This window comes from Xenopus laevis, chromosome 4L (assembly GCF_017654675.1).
Source record: "Xenopus laevis strain J_2021 chromosome 4L, Xenopus_laevis_v10.1, whole genome shotgun sequence".
Taxonomy (NCBI): Eukaryota; Metazoa; Chordata; class Amphibia; order Anura; family Pipidae; genus Xenopus; species Xenopus laevis.
Window position 1 is genome coordinate 31,846,411 of NC_054377.1, and position 27,641 is coordinate 31,874,051.

At 40.0% G+C, this 27,641-nt stretch overlaps 1 protein-coding gene across 2 annotated transcripts in view; it reads left to right on the forward strand.

Annotated features, from left to right (window-relative positions):
- The window catches only part of rasgrp2.L (RAS guanyl releasing protein 2 (calcium and DAG-regulated) L homeolog), a 65,731-nt gene that overhangs the window by 9,816 nt on the left and 28,274 nt on the right, over positions 1–27,641 (forward strand). The window lies entirely within an intron of this gene.

Genomic DNA, 27,641 nt, shown 5'->3' on the forward strand with positions numbered 1-27,641 from the left:
GGCTTCCCCGATCGAGATCTGGCCGAAAGTCGGCCAGATCTCGATCGGATGGGGTTAAAAATCCCGTTGGATCGCGGCCGCATCTGTTCGTTGATGCGGTCCCGCGATCCGACCGCCCGTTTGGCGAACGCTAGGATCCGATCGTTGGGCCCTAGGGCCCACGATCGGATCAGCCCGATATTGCCCACCTCAAGGTGGGCATATCGGAGGGAGATCCGCTCGTTTGGCGACATCGCCAAACGAGCGGATCTATCCGTGTATGGCCACCTTAAGAGGTCATACTCCAAACCATCACACTGCTATTAGGACTGTTCTTACTAAGCTGCCTTGACTGTACCATTTTCACAGGAAGGGCACACTTTTGCACAATAATATTTAGTTATTGAAGTCCATTATCCAAAAAAGCACAGAGGGAATACAATCTCTCATAAAGCCCATTTTAAGCAAATAATTCAAATTTTTAAAACTGATTTAACTTCTCTATAATAATGAAAGAGTAGCTTGTACTTAATGGTTACTAAGCTGCATGAATCCATACTGGCGGCAAAACAGTCCTATTGTTTAAGGTATGGTGATCCAAAATACAGAAAGATCCGTTATCTTGAAAACCTGTAAATGATTGCATACCTTTGCCCTGCAAAAATGGCTGTAGACTCTGTAAAAATATGAAGCATTATGGATATATACAGTACACTACAGTCACTAGGATTATGATCTATATCGGTTTATTTCAGAGCTGTGGAGTACTGGAATTGGAAGCAATTTTTGGGTATCTGAAGTCGAAGTCGCCAAAAAATATACAGACTTCGACTCCTATTAACTTTAAATGCAAACACTGAAAATAATCAAATCAGATTTAAGAGCTTCTGTGGAGGAGGATATGGCAGAAGCAATTCTGTTTCTAAGAACACTTTGTTAATTTTGAATTGTATTTAACAGCTATTCTAGAGCTACAGTATATGCCAGGTTCAATTAATATATAAGTTGTTTAAGGTGTCTCAATTGTTTTTGGTTTATGTAGTTTATCTTTGATTTAGAATTTTTCAGGTTTGGCAGTGATAAAATGCCTTGTATGTTTTGTACTTAACTTCTTTCAATCAACATGGAAAATACATTAGGAATAGTAACACTAAAAAATGTAAGTGTTTAATATAAGTAATTAATATTTAGAGCCCATTTATTAAGGGAAAAACTCAAATTTTTAAAGATTTGTTATACACCAAAGCTTCAAAAACTCCAAACTCAAAAATACCTCAAATCAGGTCAAGTAGAAGTAAATGGCAGAATCCCAGAAGTTGTTTCTTGACGTGATCTGCACTGGATAATCCGATAAAGTCCAGGTTTTCTTCCGATAATCCGAAAAAGTCAAGGTTTTGCAGTGAAATTCGATAAAGTCAAGTTTTCGGAGTGTCAATCATACGATACCAATTGACATTTGATTTTGTGATTTTTGACGTTTTGTTGCTCTGACTTTTTCAAGAAAAATTATTTATAAATGAGTTCAATTCGTGGAAGTGAGTTTGGTCAACTTTGTTTTTTATAAAACAACTGAGATGAATTAAGTTTTAGTATAACCCCATAATATACTATGAGCATGCACTGATAAAAGCTGTGTGTCAGAAAGAATAGTATAGTTAATATAAACAAGATGCTGCATATCCATGGGGGCAGTCATTCAAGCTGCTGGAAAAAAGGAGAAAAGACGCATGTTGCATAGCACATAACAGATAAGCCCTGTCCAATGATGTTTTATCTGTTATCTGCTAAGTAACCTGTGCTTTTTCTTCTTTTTTCCAGCAGCTTGAATGGCTGCCTGCATGGCTACACAGCAGCTTATTTGTATAAACTATGCTAGTCTTCTGAAGCAAACACACAGTTTTTACCAGTGCAGAGCAACAGTACATTATACTGTATTTGAACAACTTTGATGTTTATCCACATCCCAGTTCTTCAGCAGTGATTGGCAACCAGGGGTATGTGCAGTGGAAGCCAACCCCTGTTTAAGGCCAGTTTGCATGCTCCTGCTTGCCGATCACAGCCACAGAACCCAAGACTGGTAGTGACACGACCAAACATAGCAGCCACCAACCCTTTGTTTTTGGGGAGCTAGTATTGTGGCATGGATGACTGTGTTCTAGAATCTAAAACACTCCAGTGTTCTTTCCCTTCTTAGTCTATTGCCCCCTCACACCAGCTATAGCTCTTCTACATATTCTCCCAACAATCCTTGAACGTGGAGAAGAATTTATACTACATCATATGATGTTTGTGGCAAGGACTTTCATAGCCAGAATGTGGAAGGCAAATACAGCACCAACAATGCATCAAATACTTAAAGATGCACAATATAGCATGTCAATGGAGGAATTAATGGACTGTGATATTAAACGGGCAACCCAAAATACAGCCATATGGAGAGTGTTGAGATGCACACAACTACTTGATTTGTGCAGGCAAACATTATCTCCTCAAGGGTCAACGGTCTCATCAACCTGATCTGATTGGACTATATAATACACTGTTTTTTGAGCAATAGGATTTTGGTTTAAATACAGGAAGTGCCTATTTCATCCCCTTTTTCTCTATACCCCTCTACCCATATCCTTATCCTTACTAACAACCCTCCCTTTCCCCTCCCCAGTATACCTGGTAATGCGTAGAGAAATAGAGAATTTTACTTACCTACTTGACGTAAATTCCTTTTCTTCTAGTCCCGACATGTCAGTACACATGGGCATTGCCCCTCCCAGACCTGGAGGTAGGACCTATAACATAGCCAATCAAAATGAATCATGACCTATAAGACCACATGACTTCCTCCTCACCACAGTTATACTTTTGTCATAGCAGTACAGTAACCAAAATAATAATTGGGATGGGAAACCCTGTACTGACATGTCGGGACTAGAAGAAAAGGAATTTACGTCAAGTAGGTAAGTAAAATTCTCTATTTCTTCTATGTCCCTCCATGTCAGTACACATGGGATCTACCAAGCCATGCCCCAAAAACAAGGGGTGGGAATAACCAACATAATGCAAAAAACCAAACTGATGCTAAGGAGGCCCTGAGAAGAGGCCAGCATCACATTCATCCAACAGGGGAGCTGATAAAATGTATATCTCCTGAAAAGGGTAGATAAAAGGCACAACAACAACATGTCCTAGGACATGGTAAACGATTGGCAACAAGAGCTACAAAACCAACCACTAAATTACAGAGACCGGCACTTGAGGATCAAGCATTGCAGATTAAGAATAAACATATTCTGCTTAAAAAGGTTCCCTCAGTGACTGGAGGGATACCTGCAAAAATCCTGCAACTGTTAAAACAAAAAGGTGCCCTAGGACACAATCAGAATGATGGCAATAGCCATCTCAGAACCAAAACACCCTAGAAACCACCAGGAAACCAATCAGATCAGAAACTAAACATAACTTGATGCATCTATCACCAGTGCTGGAGAAATACACGATCCTCAGCAATAGCGAGTGGCCCTAAAAAGACTTGGCCCACATTAGCCTAGTCCTGCAGTTTAATGGAAGCAGCTCAAACCAGTGCTGACCGAAGTCAACTCCACACCAGAGATCAGTACAAGATCCACCAACTCCATGCTAATAATACCTAATGAAGACTTAACTAAATGAACACCAACTCTGGGTTATCCTAAATCAGCATATCATTGTAACCATTGTAGAGCCATGCTGGTACAGCCCAGTAGCTCCACCAACCACCAAATCTAAACTGGGCATACAGCAGCACAAGGATAAACTGCTGAACCAACCAATGTGACTTAAAGCCCTCTACCACTAAGATATGCTGTTGCCCCAGCCAACTGCTACACAAGCAAGCAATGGGACCCAAGCCAATTACAGTTCTAGAAAACACCCACAAAAGCTGAGGCCACTACAGCTCAAGCTGCACAATGCTACAGTTTATGCAAAAACTGAACCAAACCTGTGACCATACATAGAAGCTACTGAACCAGCCAACAGCTGGGGTCACAATCCAAAATCAGGCATGCCAGAAGCTTTTAGCCTACAAACACTGGTACCAACCAGCAATGATGCACAATCCACTGGCAGAGAGCCAGCCACCATACATGCAACCAGTGGTGGACCAGCCAGCTTTTATGTATTCCAACATAGATGTGCAAGGCCATTGTCACACTAGCAGGCCAAGATGCCCGTCATCTGAAGTGTATGCAAAACACCAGAGTGGAATTCTAATACACAAGCAAAAGTACATAAGCCAACTATTGTGAATGCCACCCTTGGGGACAAGGTCACCAACTGCACTGGCACCTGACACAAAAGTCAATTTCCATACATGCAACAACAGAGCACAAGCCAGTTGTTGAACTTGCAAAACCCTGGTCCACAAGCCAGCCTTATTGATAATAAGCAGTGGCATACAAGACCAAAAACAATGCATGTAAGGCAGAAGCAAAGATTATCTGTAAGCCGACAACATATGACCAACATCAGCTGCTGAATACCAATCAGCAACAAAATTAGCTATGGGCTGTGAAACTCAGAGCAAACACCAGCTGATGGTACAACCCATGCTAGATCCAACCAAATAGTCAATCATGCCTACTGCTGGTGTAACCAGCACCATGCCTGCAAGGATTGTAGACAAGACCAAACCAATGGCTGTTGTCCTGCCAAGGATTGCCGCAAGGCAAACAGACATGCCCACCAAGGGCCACAGCAAGAATAGTAACCATGCCTATCAGCCGCCACAGCCTGGCTGGTAGCCTATGTACCATAGGTCACAGCCAAGACTGGCAGCCACAAGCCCCCAAGGACTATAATAAAAACTAGCGGCCACCTTAGCCAAGGGCCACAGAAAAGGCCAACAGCCCAAGAACCCTGGAAAAAGGCAAGCAAGCACGTAAGTTAAGGGCCATGAAAACAGGCCCACAGCCATAATAACCCAGGTGAAAGGACAACCAAACAAATGTGCCAAGGGTAAAAGACCACATGAGCCAAAGGCTCATGCAACAGGCCAGCAGAACAAGGGCCCTTGTAAAAGGCCAGCAGACCCAGGAGCCGAGGACCATGGTAAAAAGCCATGGACCAAAACCTAATAATGAAGAATCATACTCACCAGTTCAGGCTGTTAGAACTAGCCCATATGCATACCCATGGCCCTTTTTCAGAAGTTCTGTAGAGTTCTGTAAAGCCTCACATAACTCAAAAGAAAAGGGGAGTCCAAAAAGCTCACAGGTAACAACGTGGGAAGCCCACACCTGTGTCTGTTCCCAAAAAAGCACTAGATTGAATCTTGTGCCTCGCTGGGCATATAGCAGGGGGGCTGTTTTAGCACAGGTCTAGGACCATGGGTAAACCCACACCTGCACTTCTTCCCAATAAGCGATAATTTACAGATTATGCGTCTTGAGGCATCAGGTAAATTCTTCTCCATTACCTGGGAATCATTCCTCTGTGTCCACACCGAGGTAAAAAATAAACAAAACAAAAACAAAAAAAAAAAAAAACAAAACAAAAGGCTCACAGGTAATAATGTGGGAAGCCCACAACTGTGTCTCTTCCCAAAAAGCACTAGATTGAATCTTGTGCATCGCTGGACAAATAGCAGGGGGCCTTATTTTAGCACAGGGCTAGGACCATGGATTTGCCCACACCTGCACTTTTTCCCAATAAGCCATAATTTACAGATTATGCGTCTTGAGGCATCAGGTAAAATCTTCTCCATTACATGGGAATCATCCCTCTGTGTCCACACAGAGGAAAAAAAAATAAATAAATAAATAAATAAACAAAAAGAAAAAACAAAAACTGTGTTTGATTTCTCTCAAAATTCACCCAAAAATAAAAAGTGAGGAGGGAGATCCTACCTCCCTGTCCAGTAGGACAAAAAATAACTGTGGTGAGGAGGAAGTCATGTGGTCTTATAGGTCATGATTCATTTTGATTGGCTATGTTATAGGTCCTACCTCCAGGTCTGGGAGGGGCAATGCCCATGTGTACTGACATGGAGGGACGTAGAAGAAATATGTATGCTGAATGAAAGTATTCTGTATACCCAACCTGCTTTATTTTTCTTTTTGGAAAACAATAAAGAATATTTGGAAATTATTCTATTGCCCCCTCCCCATCTGCATAAACCCTGCTGTGAAACTCAATATTTTCCACCACACCTGATGTCCAAGTGTAGAGCTATGCATTGAAGTTGGAGGTTTTCATATTTTGCAAAGTCACTTCTGGTCCCAGGCCACTAGTGTTGATCTTTAAGCAGCACTGAGTCTAACTGGACCTGGCTTCCAGCTTTCATGCTACTGGTTGATAATCTGAGTCATCAAGCCTGGGATTGTATGTGATGCAGCCAAATAGGGCTGTTGAGTTTCATTTTAGTTTTAGTGAGTTTTTTTGTATATTAACATAATCAATTATTGTTACAGGCAGTCCCTGGGTTACGTACGAAATAGGGTCTGTAGGTTTGTTCTTAAGTTGAATTTGTATGTAAGTTGAAACATATACGTTTACTTATCAAATGCAACTGAAACAGATGTTTGTCTTAACATAGTATTTATTTTTACCTTTCGATACATATTTATTTTACCTTTCTGTGCTCTGAAGTAGACAAACACACCAGAGGGAATTGGGGCAGGTGGTTTATTAAAGCTAAATGTTAATAAAAGTCATGCTAACCAAAGTATGTTACTGTAATAACCTCTGTTTGCAAGTGTCGTATGTAAGTTGTGTGAATGTAACTCGAGGACTCCCTGTATTGTGTTTATAGGGTTATAGAGCAATATTTCCATTTAAGGATAACATTTTATATTGACATACTTCCTGGTTGCAGTTTTTTGGATCTCAAGGTCATTACTGCTGCTTTACTTGAAAAAGACACAAGGCTTGAAATGCTATTCTGTTTATTTATCAGTTTCCAAAATATAATAACCATATCAAACCATTTGTATATTGTATTTGTATTGGTGTTTGAATTTATCGGAACAGTGTTGCAGATGGGGGATGCACCGAATCCAGGATTCTGTTCGGTATTTGACAAGATTTGGCCTTTTTCAGCAGGATTCGGACAAATCTGAATTCTTAAAACCATGTGACTTTGTCACAGAACAAGGAAGTACTAAAAATGTTCTCTCTTTTTGCCTCTGCCTCCCTGATTTGTATATGTAAATTAGGGGTCAGATTCGGTTCTGTATTTGGCCAAATCTTTCATTATTTGGTCAATACAAAATAGTGGATTCATTGAATTCATATGGAGCCAAAATGTGTATAGTTTAATTATCTGAATGAGTTATTGTCCCAGCCCAGTGTCTCGACCCACTGAGTCACTTAGTCTACACAAATAAAGTGCTGTGAATAAATCACTCTTCTGTAAAATCTAAAGGAGAACTGAATTTTGGCCCTCAGGGATTAGTCAGCAAATATTTCATTCTGCTGAGTAAAGTTCTTTATTTCTGTATATTAGTACAAGTACAGTGCAGAATATATTTTGGAAACTGTTCAAGATTTGCATGCAATCCAGAAAAGGTTGATAGTTGAAAATATGTTATTGTTGGTTTCTTGTGAAATTGTTCTGTTTAGAAAATGAAGCTAGTAAGAAAAGAAGTGCCATCTGACCCTCCCCTGGTCAGTTTTAAGCAGAGCTACATCGCAACACCTTACTTTTATTAGGGAATAATTATTTTCCAAACTGTAGCCAAAATGTTGGTTTATATTCCTCATAGTAGTAGTTTAAAAACTATTAATATCTTGAAATCTGTGAAAATGAATGTCAATGAATGTGCAAGTGCTTTGAAGAGTCATCTGAGAAATTTGTTACTATATAACAGTGTTACTATATAATATTAAAACCATAAGGGTTCATTTTCCACTGGTGGAGGTGCAAGTGCTGGAGCAATAAATTAGCAAAATCAATTACACACAGCCTGTAGCAATGACAGGTGCAAGCTGCCCTTTGTGCCAGATTAAAAATCTTACCAGCACAAGGGGGCCTACACATAATTGTTGCTTATGATAGACAGTAAGCGCATGGCCTTTAGGTGCCTAGTATCTGTCAGCAATCCTGTCTTGCATGTCCTGAATGATAAGTTAGGGGATGCCCTCATCTTTCATAATGCTGTACCAGAAGGTGTGCTGCATATATAAATACATTGGTTGAATAAAACAGAGCATTGTAAACTGATAACATTTTGCGGTCCATAATGTATAAACCTTGCCCTATGATGATATCTGAGCTAAATAACTCACTATAACCTCTTTTGATTTGTTAGGAATATTTTCAGTTTACAGTTAGAGCAAGGGAACTGAATAAGATATATGTTATTTCCTTTGCTGGAATTGCTGATGATATTGCATTACAACTGCCTGTGAAAACACGTTTGGTAGGAAAAAATGGTCACATGGTCATCGGAGCTGAAGAAGCAATATGTTCAGGAGAGACTTTTTGTCTGTATTGGTGGAAGTGATTGTGCAATTATATATTTTTATGCTGATGTGTTTGATTTTATCGTAAGTGTATCTTGTGTGAACGTTGATATAGGGCGATGCAGATGCCTGTGAAATCCACAAGAATGTAAGTCTGTAAGCATGATTGTGTATAGGACTGTGTTTCTCTGAGCATTCTCATTGGTGTGTAATTATTTTGGTAAATGTAGGTTTAGATATGTAACTGTTTATCTGTGTAAGCAAGAACAGACCAGGGCTAGCATGTGCTTATAGGGGACCTACTCATTAGAAATACAGCTGGGGTATTATGTTGTCATGACTGCCACAATGAAATACCCAATAATTATGGACATACGGATTACATGGTTGATCAAGTCGATACATGGCCGTGTTGTACATATTGGCACTAATTACAGATATAATGGTCTACTACCCAAAAACTGCTTTTTGCACAGTAGAAGGAAATATAGATGTAAGCAGCTTTTTAATACACATTTAGCTAGCAGTTAGGCAGGTTTCATTTTTGTTAAAAATGTTGAACTCAATGGACTGATCTTTTTTAAACCTTAATTACTGTTACTATATTATTACAGATTTTAGATGTTTTTAAAGTTTTAAATGTAACTGCTATTGAAATCACTGTTTGTTTATCTGCTTCTATTCTCTGGGTCTGAATCTAAGGCTAATGTCACATGGAGCTGAAACTTGGCTTGCTATGTAAAATATGTAAAGAGAGCCAGAAAGCAACACAAGCATGCCTACAGGAGGTCTACAGGTGGCTCTGTTTTGCAGTACACCTGTTTTTTATTCAAAACTTGCTTCCAAGCCAGGAATTCATAAATAAGCACCTGCTTAGAGGCCCACTGGAAGCAACATTCAAGGGATTGGTGAGCAACATGTTGAACTAGATAGCTTTTGCTCCAACAAGGATTGTTGGGTCATCCATTGGTAGTATCACAAATACAGGGAAGACAGAAATAGGAATAGTAGTAGTAGTGTCACATAAGTCCCTTGAGAGTAACAGACAGAGAGTACATGTATGCTTGGAGTATTGATCCTTACTATACTGATTAATACAGTGCATACTGTGTGGTCTTCCTCTTCAATTTATAAATAGCTAATATCTGGTTAAGAAACCACTGCCATAAGAGCATATCTGTTATACTGTAGTTGATAATTATTGTACCATCTAATCTAGTAACACCATCCTTCATTTACATTTAAGGAGCCTTTACCAATGTATACATGTTGCCAGACCTGAGAAATGTGAAGCTCCTCATTTAAGGATAGTTTAACAATTACCATAACTTGTAAAGGTCATTTACTGAATCCGAACAAGGATTGCATATGCAAATTAGGGGTGGGAAGGGGAAAAATGTACTTCCTTGTTTTGTGACAAAAAGTCACGTGATTTCCCTCCCCACCCCTAATTTACATATGCAAATTAGGATTCGGATGCGGTTCGGCCGGGCAGAAGGATTCAGCCGAATCCTGGATTTGGTGCATCTGACCCTCAAATATGAGATATAATTGGCAACTAAATGTAAACGTTGAACAGCACTGTATATGAGCAAAGCAAAGTTGTTGCTATGGGTAATTGCACTGGTCTAATTCAGCAACGATGTTAGGCCATGTGTTGCAACTCTGTAGCCTGGGTGGGACTAGCATGTGGTATCCAACTGCCTACTGCTCACAAGCTGAAAGACTCTATTTACATTTTGTGGTGAGAAAAAAACATTTTGAGGTTTAGTTTGAACAAAAGAAAACAAGAGTGGCATAAATTATATATCTGAATGACTAGCTGTATACAGTATAGATATATAGATATGCCAAATAAGCTTTTATGACTGGTTCTTACAGAATAAAGCTGAAATACATTATTATTATTATTATTATTTTTATTATTATTATTATTACAACAACAACACACATTTATAAAGACCTAAACCTTCCACATTGGTGTACAATGGGAAGGGTATATGCACACAAATCCTAGGGCTCCCTTAAGACCACAACTGCAGTGTGCAATTTTAGATTGCCATGTTTTTTACCCATAATGCAGCATTTTCCCCAACAATTCTGGTGTAATTGCAGCCACCCTCATATCTGAGCTTAGTGCTGTTGCTTCCAATGTGCTAACGAACAACTTTGCAAATTGGACTCACTTGCACTAAAAAATTGTTGGAGTGTTGTTCATCAGAGCAGTCTGGGTGGGTACAATGGTGTTTTACATGCAAGTGCAAGTATTGTGTTTAAGTGCAAGTACTGTTAGTAAATTGTGTCAATACATACAATAATTGCATCCATCATTGTGTAACTCTATTGCTATTGCATGCTCAGGAGTGCATTAGAGCTTCCATATTTATTTAGATATTTATTTTGTAGGATTAGGGAAGGTGTTTTGTTCTGTCTTTTAGCAAGAAGTGTGAAAGGTCTGTGGTAATTAGAGATGTCGCGAACTGTTCGCCGGCGAACTTGTTCGCGCGAACATCGGGTGTTCGCGCTCGCCGGAAGTTCGCGAACGTCGCGCGACGTTCGCCATTTTGGGTTCGCCATTGTTGGCGCTTTTTTTTGCCCTCTCACCCCAGACCAGCAGGTACATGGCAGCCAATCAGGAAGCTCTCCCCTGGACCACTCCCCTTCCCTATAAAAACCGAAGCCCTGCAGCGTTTTTTCACTCTGCCTGTGTGTGCTGAAGAGATAGTGTAGGGAGAGAGCTGCTGCCTGTTAGTGATTTCAGGGACAGTTGAAAGTTTGCTGGCTAGTAATCGTTTTGATACTGCTCTGTTATTGGAGGGACAGAAGTCTGCAGGGGTTTGAGGGACATTTAAGCTTAGGTAGCTTTGCTGGCTAGTAATCTACCTTCTACTGCAGTGCTCTGTATGTAGCTGCAGTGGGCAGCTGTCCTGCTTCTGATCTCATCTGCTGACTGCTGCAATAACAGTAGTCCTTGTAAGGACTGCTTTTATTTATTTTTTTGTTGTTTTACTACTACTACTACTACTACTACTATAAGAGCCCAGTGCTATTAGTCTAGCAGTGTTGGGGAGTGGGACTGGTGTGCTAATCTGCTGCTCCTAGTAGTTCAGCAGCACCAACTTTAATTTTTTTTTTTTAATATTCATTTTTTTTTTATTTTACTTTTTTTTATTTTACTACCGCTGTAGTAGTGTATAAGTTGACCTTTTAGGCATTATTTGCCCTGTAGGCATTATTTGCACACTGTTTTCTTCAACCCGCCATCGAGCTGTGTGACCTTGTTCACATTCTGTCTAAATATCCATAATATTACCGTCTCCAGAAAAAACACCGGAGTCACTTTTTTCAAGCAGCCATAATATATTTTACGTAATCCGTATCCACCGCTGTAGTAGTGTATACGTTGGCCTTGTAGGCATTATTTGCACACTGTTTTCTTCAACCCGCCATCGAGCTGTGTGACCTTGTTCCCATTCTGTCTAAATATCCATAATATTACCGTCTCCAGAAAAAACACCGGAGTCACTTTTTTCAAGCAGCATTCATATATTTTACGTAATCCGTATCCACCGCTGTAGTAGTGTATACGTTGGCCTTGTAGGCATTATTTGCACAGTGTTTTCTTCAACCCGCCATCGAGCTGTGTGAGCTTGTTCACATTTTGTCTAAATATTGATAATATTATCGTCTCTAGAAAAACCACTTGAGTTACTTTTTTTCAAGCAGCATTCATATATTTTACGTAATCCGTATCCACCGCTGTAGTAGTGTATACGTTGACCTTGTAGGCATTATTTGCACACTGTTTTCTTCAACCCGCCATCGAGCTGTGTGAGCTTGTTCACATTTTGTCTAAATATTGATAATATTATCGTCTCTAGAAAAAACCACTTGAGTTACTTTTTTTCAAGCAGCATTCATATATTTTACGTAATCCGTATCCACCGCTGTAGTAGTGTATACGTTGACCTTGTAGGCATTATTTGCACACTGTTTTCTTCAACCCGCCATCGAGCTGTGTGAGCTTGTTCACATTTTGTCTAAATATTGATAATATTATCGTCTCTAGAAAAACCACTTGAGTTACTTTTTTCAAGCAGCATTCATATATTTTATGTAATCCGTATCCACCGCTGTAGTAGTGTATACGTTGACCTTGTAGGCATTATTTGCACACTGTTTTCTTCAACCCGCCATCGAGCTGTGTGAGCTTGTTCACATTTTGTCTAAATATTGATAATATTATCGTCTCTAGAAAAACCACTTGAGTTACTTTTTTTCAAGCAGCATTCATATATTTTACGTAATCCGTATCCACCGCTGTAGTAGTGTATACGTTGACCTTGTAGGCATTATTTGCACAGTGTTTTCTTCAACCCGCCATCGAGCTGTGTGAGCTTGTTCACATTTTGTCTAAATATTGATAATATTATCGTCTCTAGAAAAACCACTTGAGTTACTTTTTTTCAAGCAGCATTCATATATTTTACGTAATCCGTATCCACCGCTGTAGTAGTGTATACGTTGACCTTGTAGGCATTATTTACACACTGTTTTCTTCAACCCGCCATCGAGCTGTGTGAGCTTGTTCACATTTTGTCTAAATATTGATAATATTATCGTCTCTAGAAAAACCACTTGAGTTACTTTTTTTCAAGCAGCATTCATATATTTTACGTAATCCGTATCCACCGCTGTAGTAGTGTATACGTTGACCTTGTAGGCATTATTTGCACACTGTTTTCTTCAACCCGCCATCGAGCTGTGTGAGCTTGTTCACATTTTGTCTAAATATTGATAATATTATCGTCTCTAGAAAAACCACTTGAGTTACTTTTTTTCAAGCAGCATTCATATATTTTACGTAATCCGTATCCACCGCTGTAGTAGTGTATACGTTGACCTTGTAGGCATTATTTGCACACTGTTTTCTTCAACCCGCCATCGAGCTGTGTGACCTTGTTCACATTTTGTCTAAATATTGATAATATTATCGTCTCTAGAAAAACCACTTGAGTTACTTTTTTTCAAGCAGCATTCATATATTTTACGTAATCCGTATCCACCGCTGTAGTAGTGTATACGTTGACCTTGTAGGCATTATTTGCACAGTGTTTTCTTCAACCCGCCATCGAGCTGTGTGAGCTTGTTCACATTTTGTCTAAATATTGATAATATTATCGTCTCTAGAAAAACCACTTGAGTTACTTTTTTTCAAGCAGCATTCATATATTTTACGTAATCCGTATCCACCGCTGTAGTAGTGTATACGTTGACCTTGTAGGCATTATTTACACACTGTTTTCTTCAACCCGCCATCGAGCTGTGTGAGCTTGTTCACATTTTGTCTAAATATTGATAATATTATCGTCTCTAGAAAAACCACTTGAGTTACTTTTTTTCAAGCAGCATTCATATATTTTACGTAATCCGTATCCACCGCTGTAGTAGTGTATACGTTGACCTTGTAGGCATTATTTGCACACTGTTTTCTTCAACCCGCCATCGAGCTGTGTGACCTTGTTCACATTTTGTCTAAATATTGATAATATTATCGTCTCTAGAAAAACCACTTGAGTTACTTTTTTTCAAGCAGCATTCATATATTTTACGTAATCCGTATCCACCGCTGTAGTAGTGTATACGTTGACTTTGTAGGCATTATTTGCACAGTGTTTTCTTCAACCCGCCATCTAGCTGTGTGTATTATCGTTTCCAGAAAAACCAACTGAGTTTTTGTTGTTGTTGTTGTTTTTTTAAAAATAATGCCAGGCAAAGGCAGGCCGCCACGCAGAGGCCGTGCTAGGGGCCGTGCTGCTATGCAATCCTGTGGCCCTAGCAAATTTCCCAGTTTTAAAAAGCCAATGACCCTGAACTCCCAAAATGCTGAAGAGGTAGTTGACTGGCTTACACAGCACACCCCATCCTCTACCGTTTCTAACTTTACCACAACATCCTCCTCATCCTCCACTGCTATGGCCACCCCACGTAACACTTCCTCCACCACCGGTGCCCCTTCTTCACTGGGGTCAGAGGAGTTATTTTCCAATGAGTTTCTTGAACTGAGTAATGCGCAACCATTATTGCCAGAAGAAGATGAAGGAGATGAGGACCTTACACCAGATTTAATTCTGGCAGAGAACACGATAGAGATGGACATAATGAGTGATGAGGAGGAGGTCCCCGCTGCTGCTTCCTTCTGTGATGTGTCAGAAGAAATTGATGCATCTGAGGAGAATGATGATGAGGAGATTGATGTTTTGTGGGTGCCTAGTAGAAGAGAGCAAGAGGAGGGTAGTTCAGATGGAGAGACGGAGAGTCAGAGAGGCAGTAGGAGAATAAGACTTAGAAGAAGCAGGGAGGACAGCCCGCAGGGATCAGCAGGGCAACAACATGTATCGGCACCTGTGTTCAGCCGGCCAACGCACCCGCCATTGCCGCCAACTCCGCCAACTTCTACTGTTACCGCCAGATCGCACACTTCCAAAAAGTCAGCAGTGTGGGATTTTTTTAATGTGTGTGCCTCTGACAAAAGCATTGTAATTTGCAATGAGTGCAGTCAGAAACTGAGCCTTGGTAAGCCCAACAGCCACATAGGTACAACTTCTATGCGAAGGCACATGAGCGGCAAGCACAAAGCACTTTGGGAGCAACACCTCAAAGGCAACAGGCAAACTAAAAGCCACACTCCTTCTGGTCCAGCATCTTACTGCTCTACCTCTGCTCTCCTTGACCCGTCTGAACCACCCTCCACTCCGCCTTCCACCTTGACCACCTGTTCCCATTCCCAGTCATCTGCCACCAGCCAAGTTTCTGTGAAGGCCATGTTTGAGCGTAAGAAGCCAATGTCTGACTGTCACCCCCTTGCCCGGCGTCTGACAGCTGGCTTGTCTGCACTCTTAGCCCGCCAGCTTTTACCATACCAGCTGGTGGACTCTGAGGCCTTCCGCAAATTTGTAGCAATTGGGACACCGCAGTGGAAGGTACCCAGCCGCAATTTTTTTTTCTAAAAAGGGAATACCACACCTGTACCAACATGTGCAGAGCCAAGTTACCGCATCTCTGTCACTTAGTGTTGGGCCAAAGGTCCATATGACTACTGACGCATGGTCCTCCAAGCATGGTCAGGGCAGGTATGTCACCTACACTGCCCACTGGGTGAACTTGGTAATGGCTGGGAAGCAGGGAATGGGTAGCTCAACAACAACAGTGGAGTTGGTGTCACCGCCACGGATTGCACGCGGTTCTGCCACCACCTCTACTCCTCCATCGCTCTCTACCTCGTCTTCTTCTTCTTCTTACTCTGCTGCTGGGTCCTCCTTCTCCTCCTCCACACCTGTGCACCCCCAGCTCCCCCTAGGCTATTCGACGTGCCAGGTACGCCGTTGTCACGCTGTCTTGGGGATGACGTGCCTGGAAAGCAAAAACCATACCGGATCTGTACTCCTGTCATCTCTGCAGTCACAGGCCGATCGGTGGCTGACCCCACACCAACTGCAGATCGGAAAAGTGGTGTGTGACAATGGAAGCAATCTGTTGGCAGCGTTGAGACTAGGCAATTTAACACATGTGCCCTGCATGGCACATGTGTTAAATTTAATAGTCCAACGTTTTGTCTCCAAGTACCCAGGATTCCAGGACGTTCTCACCCAGTCCAGAAAGGTGTCGGCCCATTTCAGACGTTCCTACACAGCCATGGCACGCCTTGCTGACATTCAGCAGCGCTACAACATGCCAGTCAGGCGTTTGATTTCTGACAGCCAGACTCGCTGGAATTCAACGCTCCTTATGTTGGAACGTCTGCTGCAACAACAAAGGGCCGTCAACGAGTACCTTTTTGAACTGGGTGGTAGGACTGGATCTGCACAGCTGGGGATTTTTTTCCCCCGTTACTGGGTGCTTATGCGCGATGCCTGCAGGCTCATGCGACCTTTTGAAGAGGTGACAAATATGGTCAGTCGCACCGAAGGCACCATCAGCGACCTAATACCCTTCGCTTTCTTCCTGGAGCGTGCCGTGCGACGAGTGACAGATGAGGCTGTAGACCAGCGTGACGAGGAGCTGGAAGCGCACGATTTCTGGTCGGAATCACCAGAACGAACCCAGGCACCTGCTGCAACGCAGGGAGAGGTGCCAGAAGTGGAGTCAGAGGAGGAAGGTGGCTTTGTGGAGGAGGAGGAGGAGGACCAACAGGAGCAGGCTTCCCAGGGGGCTAGTGGTGACCTTTTGGGGACCCCTGGTCTTGTACGTGGCTGGGGGGAGGAGACCGTGGATGATGCAGTCCTTGATAATGAGGAAGCGGAGATGGATAGCTCTGCATCCAACCTTGTGAGAATGGGGTCTTTCATGCTGTCATGCCTGTTGAAGGACCCCCGTATCAAGAGGCTTAAGGAGAAGGACCTGTACTGGGTCGCAACGCTACTAGACCCTCGGTACAAGCATAAAGTGTCAGAAATGTTACCAACATACCACAAGTCCGAAAAGATGCGGCATTTACAAACCAGCCTGCAAAACATGTTGTACAATGCTTTTAAGGGTGATGTCACTTCAGGAACTCATCAACATTCCAGGGGCAGAGGTGCCAGTAATCCTGCCACGAGCACACCTGCAAGGACAAAGCCCTTTGGCCAGTCTGTAACGTCAGACATGCAAATGTTTTTCTGTCCAAGGCAGCGCCACAACCCTTCTGGATCCACCCTCAAAGAACGCCTCGACCGGCAGGTAGCGGACTACCTGGCATTAACTGCAGATATCGACACTCTGAGGAGCGATGAACCCCTGGACTACTGGGTGCGCAGGCTTGATCTGTGGCCAGAGCTGTCACAATTTGCCATGAACCTCTTGTCTTGCCCAGCCTCAAGTGTGCTCTCAGAAAGGACCTTCAGTGCAGCAGGAGGGATTGTAACTGAGAAGAGAACTCGCCTAGGTCACAAAAGTGTCGATTACCTGACCTTTATTAAAATGAATGAGGGGTGGATCTCGGAGGGTTACTGCACGCCGGAAGACTTGTTCTGACTTCTATGCAGCTGTCCTTCTCTTCAAGCCTCATGACTCCACACACAGCTGTCCTTTAGCGTCCTCCTCCTCCCTCCGCCACCGTTACAAACTAGGGTGCAAACCCTACTGGTTTAATTTTTTCTGGCCTCTGTGCTTCAGTGGCTGCAACCAAAAAAACTGGGCAAACAATGTCTACAAGGTCAACGTATGGCAAAAAATGACTATTTTCAGCATTTATATGGCATATTTTTTCTGGCAACTGTGCTTCAGTGGCTGCGTCCAAAAAAATGCATATTTTCTGCATTTATATGGCATAATTTTTCTGGCAACTGTGCTTCAGTGGCTGCGACCAAAAAAATGCATATTTTCTGCATTTATATGGCATAATTTTTCTGGCCTCTGTGCTTCAGTGGCTGCAACCAAAAAAATTTATATTTTCAGCATTTATATGGCATAATTTTTCTGGCCTCTGTGCTTCAGTGGCTGCAACCAAAAAAATTTATATTTTCAGCATTTATATGGCATAATTTTTCTGGCAACTGTGCTTCAGTGGCTGCGACCAAAAAAATTACTATTTTCAGCATTTATATGGCATATTTTTTCTGGCCTCTGTGCTTCAGTGGCTGCGGCCAAAAAAACTGGGCAAACAATGCCTACAAGGTCAACGACGTTGACCTTGTAGGCATTGTTTGCCCAGTTTTTTTGGCCGCAGCCACTGAAGCACAGAGGCCAGAAAAAATATGCCATATAAATGCTGAAAATAGTAATTTTTTGCCATACGTTGACTCAACGTATATGGCAAAAAATGACTATTTTCAGCATTTATATGGCATATTTTTTCTGGCAACTGTGCTTCAGTGGCTGCGACCAAAAAAATGCATATTTTCTGCATTTATATGGCATAATTTTTCTGGCCTCTGTGCTTCAGTGGCTGCAACCAAAAAAATTTATATTTTCAGCATTTATATGGCATAATTATTCTGGCAACTGTGCTTCAGTGGCTGCGACCAAAAAATGCATATTTTCTGCATTTATATGGCATAATTTTTCTGGCCTCTGTGCTTCAGTGGCTGCAACCAAAAAAATTTATATTTTCAGCATTTATATGGCATAATTTTTCTGGCAACTGTGCTTCAGTGGCTGCGTCCAAAAAAACTGGGCAAACAATGTCTACAAGGTCAACGTATGGCGAAAAATTACTATTTTCAGCATTTATATGGCATATTTTTTCTGGCAACTGTGCTTCAGTGGCTGCGTCCAAAAAAACTGGGCAAACAATGCCTACAAGGTCAACGTATGGCAGTTGTTTAAAGAGAACAGTAGATTACTAGCCAGCAAAGCTACCTAAGCTAAAATGTCCCTCAAATCCCTGCAGACTTCTGTCCCTCCAATACAGAGCAGTATCAAGCAGATTACTAGCCAGCAAGCTTACTATCATCTGTCCCTGAAATCACTAACAGCTCTCCCCCTACACTATCTCTTCCAAGCACACACAGGCAGATTTTTCAGATACATTTTTGCCCTTGATCCCCCTCTGGCATGCCACTGTCCAGGTCGTTGCACCCTTTAAACAACTTTAAAATCATTTTTCTGGCCAGAAATGTCTTTTCTAGATGTTAAAGTTCGCCTTCCCATTGAAGTCTATGGGGTTCGCGAACCGTTCGCGAACCGCTCGCATTTTTGCGCAAGTTCGCGAATATGTTCGCGAACTTTTTTTCCGACGTTCGCTACATCCCTAGTGGTAATATTAATTGGAATTCTAAACAGCCTCAGCAGTGTTAAGACCCAATTAATTACACTTCTGACACACCCTTAAATGACTAGTGCAAGGATATGTTTGTTTTAATCTTTATGGTGAAATTATTGACATCCTCTTCATGCCCTGTATGGCACAAAATGCATCAAGAAATAACTCTTTAAGGCTTTCTTTAACTCCATATATTAAGATCTCCACAGGTTACAGCCATGGAAATTAACACTGATACATATAAATACATATAAATATGCTTACAAAACTAAACAGGAGGAAGATTACAGATAAGAAAAGAAACTGTTACAGGCTTAGAATGATGTACCTTCCAATAATGTAGCTATAAAGTGTACACTTCTCATATATAATGATATATAATGTAATTGTACAATGCTTTATATACAGTAGGACCCCACTTTTACGTACTTGGAAATGATGATTTCCCAGAAACTACATTGATTATTCTAAAGCACCATTTATTTCAGAACATTTATTTTACATTTTTCGGAAATTAAGTTGATTTTTCCGTGGTCCCTGGGAAAAGGTAAACGTGGGGTTTTGCTGTATATTATTGCAGCATGCCCTCTTGATCACTTTTATGCACATGGTTTTAAAATTGTCACACCAGGAGGTAGGGTGTTACTTTCTCCTTATCTGTTGATTCATTTAAATCTATTGGTCATTCTGATTTTATTCAAAGCGGTAATGCTCACATACAATTCCCACCTAAAAATATATCTATGTTATTCAGATTTTTTTTACAGTGTAATGTTCATGTACAATACCAACTTGAAAACATATCCATAGGTTATTATGATTCTTTAATAGCAGTTATGATCCTATACAATCCCCTTTGAAAATGTTTTTTTTGTGCTAGAAATTTGCAAAGATTTTTTAATTACATTTTAATAGTCATGATAATTTATTGACGCACTCTTTAATTTGCAAAAAAAAGTTCTTTGAACATAAAGCTTTTAGGAAGTATCATGATAAACTTGTTATAAATAATTTCAAAAATATATGTTCACAGTGTGCCTTTTGTTAAGGATCCACTCCATGCCTCCAGTATGAAAAAAACAAACTTAGTATGTGACAGTTCAGACAAAGAACCAGATTGAATTCCATTAGAAACACATTCTATTCAATATTTCTCCTCACACACCTATTGAGTAGAGATGTCGCGAACTGTTCGCCGGCGAACTTGTTCGCGCGAACATCGGGTGTTCGCGCTCGCCGGAAGTTCGCGAACGTCGCGCGACGTTCGCCATTTTGGGTTCGCCATTGTTGGCGCTTTTTTTTGCCCTCTCACCCCAGACCAGCAGGTACATGGCAGCCAATCAGGAAGCTCTCCCCTGGACCACTCCCCTTCCCTATAAAAACCGAAGCCCTGCAGCGTTTTTTCACTCTGCCTGTGTGTGCTGAAGAGATAGTGTAGGGAGAGAGCTGCTGCCTGTTAGTGATTTCAGGGACAGTTGAAAGTTTGCTGGCTAGTAATCGTTTTGATACTGCTCTGTTATTGGAGGGACAGAAGTCTGCAGGGGTTTGAGGGACATTTTAGCTTAGGTAGCTTTGCTGGCTAGTAATCTACCTTCTACTGCAGTGCTCTGTATGTAGCTGCAGTGGGCAGCTGTCCTGCTTCTGATCTCATCTGCTGACTGCTGCAATAACAGTAGTCCTTGTAAGGACTGCTTTTATTTATTTTTTTGTTGTTTTACTACTACTACTACTACTACTATAAGAGCCCAGTGCTATTAGTCTAGCAGTGTTGGGGAGTGGGACTGGTGTGCTAATCTGCTGCTCCTAGTAGTTCAGCAGCACCAACTTTAATTTTTTTTTTTAATATTCATTTTTTTTTTATTTTACTTTTTTTTATTTTACTACCGCTGTAGTAGTGTATAAGTTGACCTTTTAGGCATTATTTGCCCTGTAGGCATTATTTGCACACTGTTTTCTTCAACCCGCCATCTAGCTGTGTGACCTTGTTCACATTCTGTCTAAATATCCATAATATTACCGTCTCCAGAAAAAACACCGGAGTGACTTTTTTCAAGCAGCCATAATATATTTTACGTAATCCGTATCCACCGCTGTAGTAGTGTATACGTTGACCTTGTAGGCATTATTTGCACACTGTTTTCTTCAACCCGCCATCTAGCTGTGTGACCTTGTTCACATTCTGTCTAAATATCCATAATATTACCGTCTCCAGAAAAAACACCGGAGTGACTTTTTTCAAGCAGCCATAATATATTTTACGTAATCCGTATCCACCGCTGTAGTAGTGTATACGTTGACCTTGTAGGCATTATTTGCACAGTGTTTTCTTCAACCCGCCATCTAGCTGTGTGACCTTGTTCACATTCTGTCTAAATATCCATAATATTACCGTCTCCAGAAAAAACACCGGAGTGACTTTTTTCAAGCAGCCATAATATATTTTACGTAATCCGTATCCACCGCTGTAGTAGTGTATACGTTGACCTTGTAGGCATTATTTGCACAGTGTTTTCTTCAACCCGCCATCTAGCTGTGTGACCTTGTTCACATTCTGTCTAAATATCATTCTGGCAACTGTGCTTCAGTGGCTGCGTCCAAAAAAACTGGGCAAACAATGCCTACAAGGTCAACGTATGGCAGTTGTTTAAAGAGAACAGTAGATTACTAGCCAGCAAAGCTACCTAAGCTAAAATGTCCCTCAAATCCCTGCAGACTTCTGTCCCTCCAATACAGAGCAGTATCAAGCAGATTACTAGCCAGCAAACTTACTATCATCTGTCCCTGAAATCACTAACAGCTCTCCCCCTACACTATCTCTTCCAAGCACACACAGGCAGATTTTTCAGATACATTTTTGCCCTTGATCCCCCTCTGGCATGCCACTGTCCAGGTCGTTGCACCCTTTAAACAACTTTAAAATCATTTTTCTGGCCAGAAATTTTTTTTTTAGATGTTAAAGTTCGCCTTCCCATTGAAGTCTATGGGGTTCGCGAACCGCTCGCGTTTTTGCGCAAGTTCGCGAATATGTTCGCGAACTTTTTTTCCGACGTTCGCTACATCCCTACTATTGAGTTGTCACGAGTTAAGCAGTTTAGACTTTTTCTCATCAAATTGGATCTGGCCCAAGGTGTGAAAAGAAGTTCCGGAGTAGAGAACGGGTCAGATTCAATTCCATGAAAAATTTTATTTTATGGTTTATCAAGTAAACAAAAACATATGGATGAAATTCAATTGGAGGAGAAGAAATTTCTCCTGAATCAATTCTAATTTTTCCCATAGACTTACAATAGAATTTTCATGTGATAAAGTGAGATAAGTTTTTCTCAATGAAATGCATCTGACGCTATAGGAAAATTTGTAAATGAATTAGGTTTTTTTCATCAAATTGAATGTGGCCCACAGTTCTGAAGCCATTATATATATAGTATAAAAGTGTCTCTCTCTCTACACCATTAATATAAAACATATTGACATACATCTTTATTTTTACCAATATTTTGTCATAGAGGCATACAGTAGGATCTAAAATACCATCAATCAAAACTGTGCTTATTTAATAATAATTTATTATAAACTATATATCAGTATCATCTACTACTTATTTTAAAAGAATACATAACTTGAAAATGAAAGACATCAAAATGTATAGCTCTGAATAAACAGTATCAAATGGCAAGTTACTGAACTAATATGGTCCTCCTAGAGTTAGTGTTAGTATCGCTACTGCTAGAAAAAAAAAGAAAATATTGAAAAATATTTTCAATCTGCAACAATGTCAAAAGAGGTTAGCAAAGCAGTTGAAGGTGAAATTGTGCTCCTGGGTGCTGAAAATCTCAGTACCTGTAACTAAAATCTATATTTCTAGTACAACTAACACTAGAGAGATATTCCCAAATCAAGGCATTTGCATAAATAGCAACACCAATCAGACCCAACGTTATTTCTTCATTTCAGAAAAACAGTTGCATGCAAAATTCATAGCCAGCTGAAAGGAGAACACCCTTGTTACTAAAGGTAGAGTTGAAAGACATACAGTGTGACAAACTGCAGCCTTTATGTGAAAGTATCAGTTTCCAAGTCAATTATTTACAACAAAAGAAGTTTAAAAGGTTTTTGACAGGTCAGAGAATACTGAAGTTCCCTGTTGAACACTGGAAGGAAATCTATTTTTTCAAAATATGAGGTTCACTGTTGCGGTTGGAGAGCTTATTTAAGGAGATGGCTCCATGAGCTAAAAACAGCAAAGCATAAACCTTACAGTCAAACATAGTGCTGTATACATGCAAGTGTGAGAATGTTTCACCTGTTTTGCAGTTAAATTATCTACACATTTATCAAAGATATGTTTTACAGAAGCTTGCCTTTCTCTGGGATGCTCTGAAAGAGTACTGGAATGATATGGGTCTTATATTCTGCAAGAACTTTAGAATCAATTGCAAACATTTTGACAGTCATTAAATACAGTAAATAGCAAAAAAAAATAGGAAAATATTCCTTGCATAAAAAGCTTTATATATGATTAAATAAGCACAGTTCTTGGTGCTGGATCATACTGTACAGAAGTAAACATTACCTGAATTCACTGAACTACAACTAAAAGGGAATGAGTCACAGGAAAACATGTTTCTTTCAAAGCACATCAGTTAACAGTGCTGCTCTAGCAGAATCCTTCACTGTTTTTTAAAAGAGAAAACAAATATTTTTATATTTTATATCAAACATGGGGCTGGACATATCATTAGTTTCCAAGATGCCCTAAGTCATGTGACTTATGCTCTTGTGCTTCAGTCACTCTTTATTGCTGCACTGCAAGTTGGAGTGATATAGTGCTTCTAATTAATTAATGTTGCTTATTGTGAAAGAGTTTGCAATCTAGAAAAAAACATCAGACTGAGGGCCAAAGCTGTCTCTGGTAGTCATTCTATTCTTTGTTGCACCAACCATCCTATTTCTAGTCCCCATGCTTCTAAATAATGTTGCTTATTATGGAAGGGTTTGCATTCCTGAAAAAGATGCTTTATGACATTTTAGAAGACTCAAAACAACATACATCAGAGCTTCACTTGAGTTTTTATGTTAAGCCCTTACAACTTACTTACTCAATTTATTTATAAATAGTTACTTCTTAGTTTGAAAATTGGTGTAGGGTTGAAGGTTTTGCATTTTTTGTGAACTAAGCTGACTATCCTGTTGGCTATGGACTCTTAAAGGGATACTGTCATGGGAACAGTATTGACATATTGTCAATTTCCCAGCTGCCCCAAGTCATGTGACTTGTGCTCTGATAAACTTCAATCACTCTTTACTGTTGTACTGCAAGTTGGAGTGATATCACCCCCCCCCCCCAGCAGCCAAACAAAAGAACAATGGGAAGGTAACCAGATAACAGCTCCCTAACACAAGATCTAAGATAGATCTAAGAACAACACTCAATAGTAAAAACCCATGTCTCACTGACTCCTTCAGTTACATTGAGAAGGAAAAACAGCAGCCAGCGAGAAAGCATTTCTCTCCTAAAGTGCAGGCACAAGTCACTTGACCAGGGACAGCTGGGAAATTGACAAAATGTCTAGCCCCATGTCAGATTTCATAATTGAATATAAAAAAATCTGTTTGCTCTTTTGAAAAATGGATTTCAGTGCAGAATTCTGCTGGTGTAGCACTATTAACTGATGCGTTTTGAAAAAAAACTGTTTTCCAATGACAGGATCCCTTTAAGGATGGACTGCACCTTAAGTGATAATGGATCACAGAGTGGCAATCGGCAAATTCATTTTAGGAACATGCTGCATACCCTTTATGAAGATGAATTGGAAGACATTCAACTCTTGTTGCAAATTCAAAAGGCTTAAAGTGTGGGGCAAGTATTAATAATATTAATAAACAAGGGTGACTGTTACCTTGTGTTCTTTAAATGATTAGTAGGCTTCTTCCTTGTATTGTACCCCGCCAATAGGTACAGGTTCAAACTGAAAGCAAAATAGCAGTAGTAGCAATGAATAGCCTATGAGGCAGGTATACTGCTCAACAGTGATTTTATCTTGGTAGAAGTATCTTGGTACCTTAGACATCTGGATTTTGAGCTTACCTGTAAATCAAACGTAAACTGCCATGCTATACCAGGGTTGATTCCTGAGATTAAAGTTCTTTTGAACTTCACACATGTTCATATTAATGGAATTTGCACTAATACAATGCTGGAAAAAGATACTTTATTTATTTGTGTGATTTATAACACAAAAGCAAAATGGGTCTCTGTTTGTCATTTTTATGGAAAGCTGATCTGATTTATTTGAAGTGTATTCACGGATTAAATATGATATTGAAGTTCCATTACAATGGGAGGAAGATTTTATAAACATAAACATTTGAGTATTTGATGGCTTCATGATCTCTGCCATATAGTTTTGCACTAGCAGGCTTTATAGCATAAAAGTCTCTCTGGTCAAAGACATTCTACTTGTGAGTAAGATGGGAAGTATCATATTTAAGTGAGTACTAATAATAATTGAAAATACAGAGGGATATATACCACATATACTTTTACTTGTAGTTAGTGTGTATCTCTGTCCCAGCAGTGTGTGGTTTCTAGGTGGAGATAATGGGCACTACTGCTTATATTATTATATTGCACAATTAAAACAGTTACAATAAAACATAGCTAAGAATTTAATTAGGATTTATTTGAGCAAATCGGCATAATTCCCAACATTTAAAATTGTAAAAAACGTTAGTCTACTGAGATTGTAGTAGACCAATAGCTGAGTTGCTGACAAGCCATTTAATGGACAGGAAGGATACTAAGACACCTGAGACATGATGAGGGCTGTAAGTGTTATAAATTGGGGAAGAAATAGGCAATCTCTATTGCACCCCTGTATGGCAGAAAAGTAGCAAAATAACATTACAAAAAAGTACCATTCAGGTTTTGGTATATTTATTGCTTTAATTATGAACTCCCAGACCGAAGGAATCAAGATTCAAGTAATTTATTTAGTGTAATTAAATTTTATTTTGCTTGACAAACATGATAAAATATGAGTTGGAATATTTTTTTTTAGTGACAGGCCCCCTTTATGTTTTAGTATGATGTAGGGAGTGATATTCTAAGACAATTTGTAATTGGTTTTAATTTTTTATTATTTGTGGTTTTTGAGTTATTTTGCTTTTTATTCAGCAGTTCTCCAGTTTGCAATTTCAGCAATCGGGTTGATAGGGTCCTAATTAACCCTAGCAACCATGCATTGATTTGAATAAGAATATGTAATATGAATACTGGAGGGTCGAAACAGTGACCCCTTTTGAAAGCTAGAAAGAGTCAGGAGAAAAAAGGCAAATATTTCATAAACTATAACAAATTAATAATAAAGACCAATTGAAAAGTTGTTTAGAACTGGCAATTCTGTGACATACTAAAAGTTAACCTGAAGGTGAACCACCCCTTTCTAAAAAGAGGCACAGTTGCTTTGTCCGTTGTGCGCAATGTCTACCTTGTAAATGCCATTAGTTTTGTATATGCAAAATATTGCATCATTTTGTTTGGTGCAATGTAGCAAGGACAGTGTTTATGAAAGACCAGTTCATCTTATGTGTGATGAGTTGGTAAATGAAGCATCCACAAACTATTATTTAAGAATTAAACTGCAAACATAGTTGGGCCCTCAAAAATGTTTGTCTTAAAAAATCAGCATAAGCAACATGTCTGTGCAGTGACATATGCAGTGCTATAGCAATACACTTTAGGTTTTCCTTAGCTAGGGAAGTAGAACCACTAATATGTTTATTTGTTGCTTTTATATCTTAACTGACCAATAAAACCACAACTGCCTTGCTTACGTACATTAATTGTGATAAAATCTCTATGCAATACCATAAAGCAAGATTATCAAACTCCTTATGCTTGAAAAGACATTAGAAAGCACAGCTACTGTGCCCACAACATTCCAGGTTTGTAGATACAGGTATGGGACCTGTTTTACAGAATGCCGAGACCTGGGGTTTTCTGGCTAAGGAATCTCTCTGTAATTTGGATCTTCAGACCTTAAGTCTACTAAAAATCATTTAAACATTAAGGCGGGGTATGCTTCTATTAAGGATTAATTATATCATAATTTGGATAAATTCCAAGATACAGTTTTATTATTACAGATAAAAAAGAAAATCATTTTTAAAAATTTGGATTATTTGGGAGACTGCCATCCAGTAATTCAGAGCTTTCTGGATAATGGTTTCCAGTTAATAGGTCCTATACCTATACAGTATACGGCAGCTGGCAATAAAGACGTCAATACCATAACTTTTAAGACATTTACAAGAGTCTAGGTTAGGCCCAGCCTTGCCAGGCCACATGTGTAAATACTGGGATCCAATTGTCAGTATGTACTTGTGAGCAAAACAAAGAAACACTGTGAATTGTGCAACAATGAGTATCTTCGGCTGAGAAACCAATCTCTAACAGAAAGCTGTCTACATCATACAA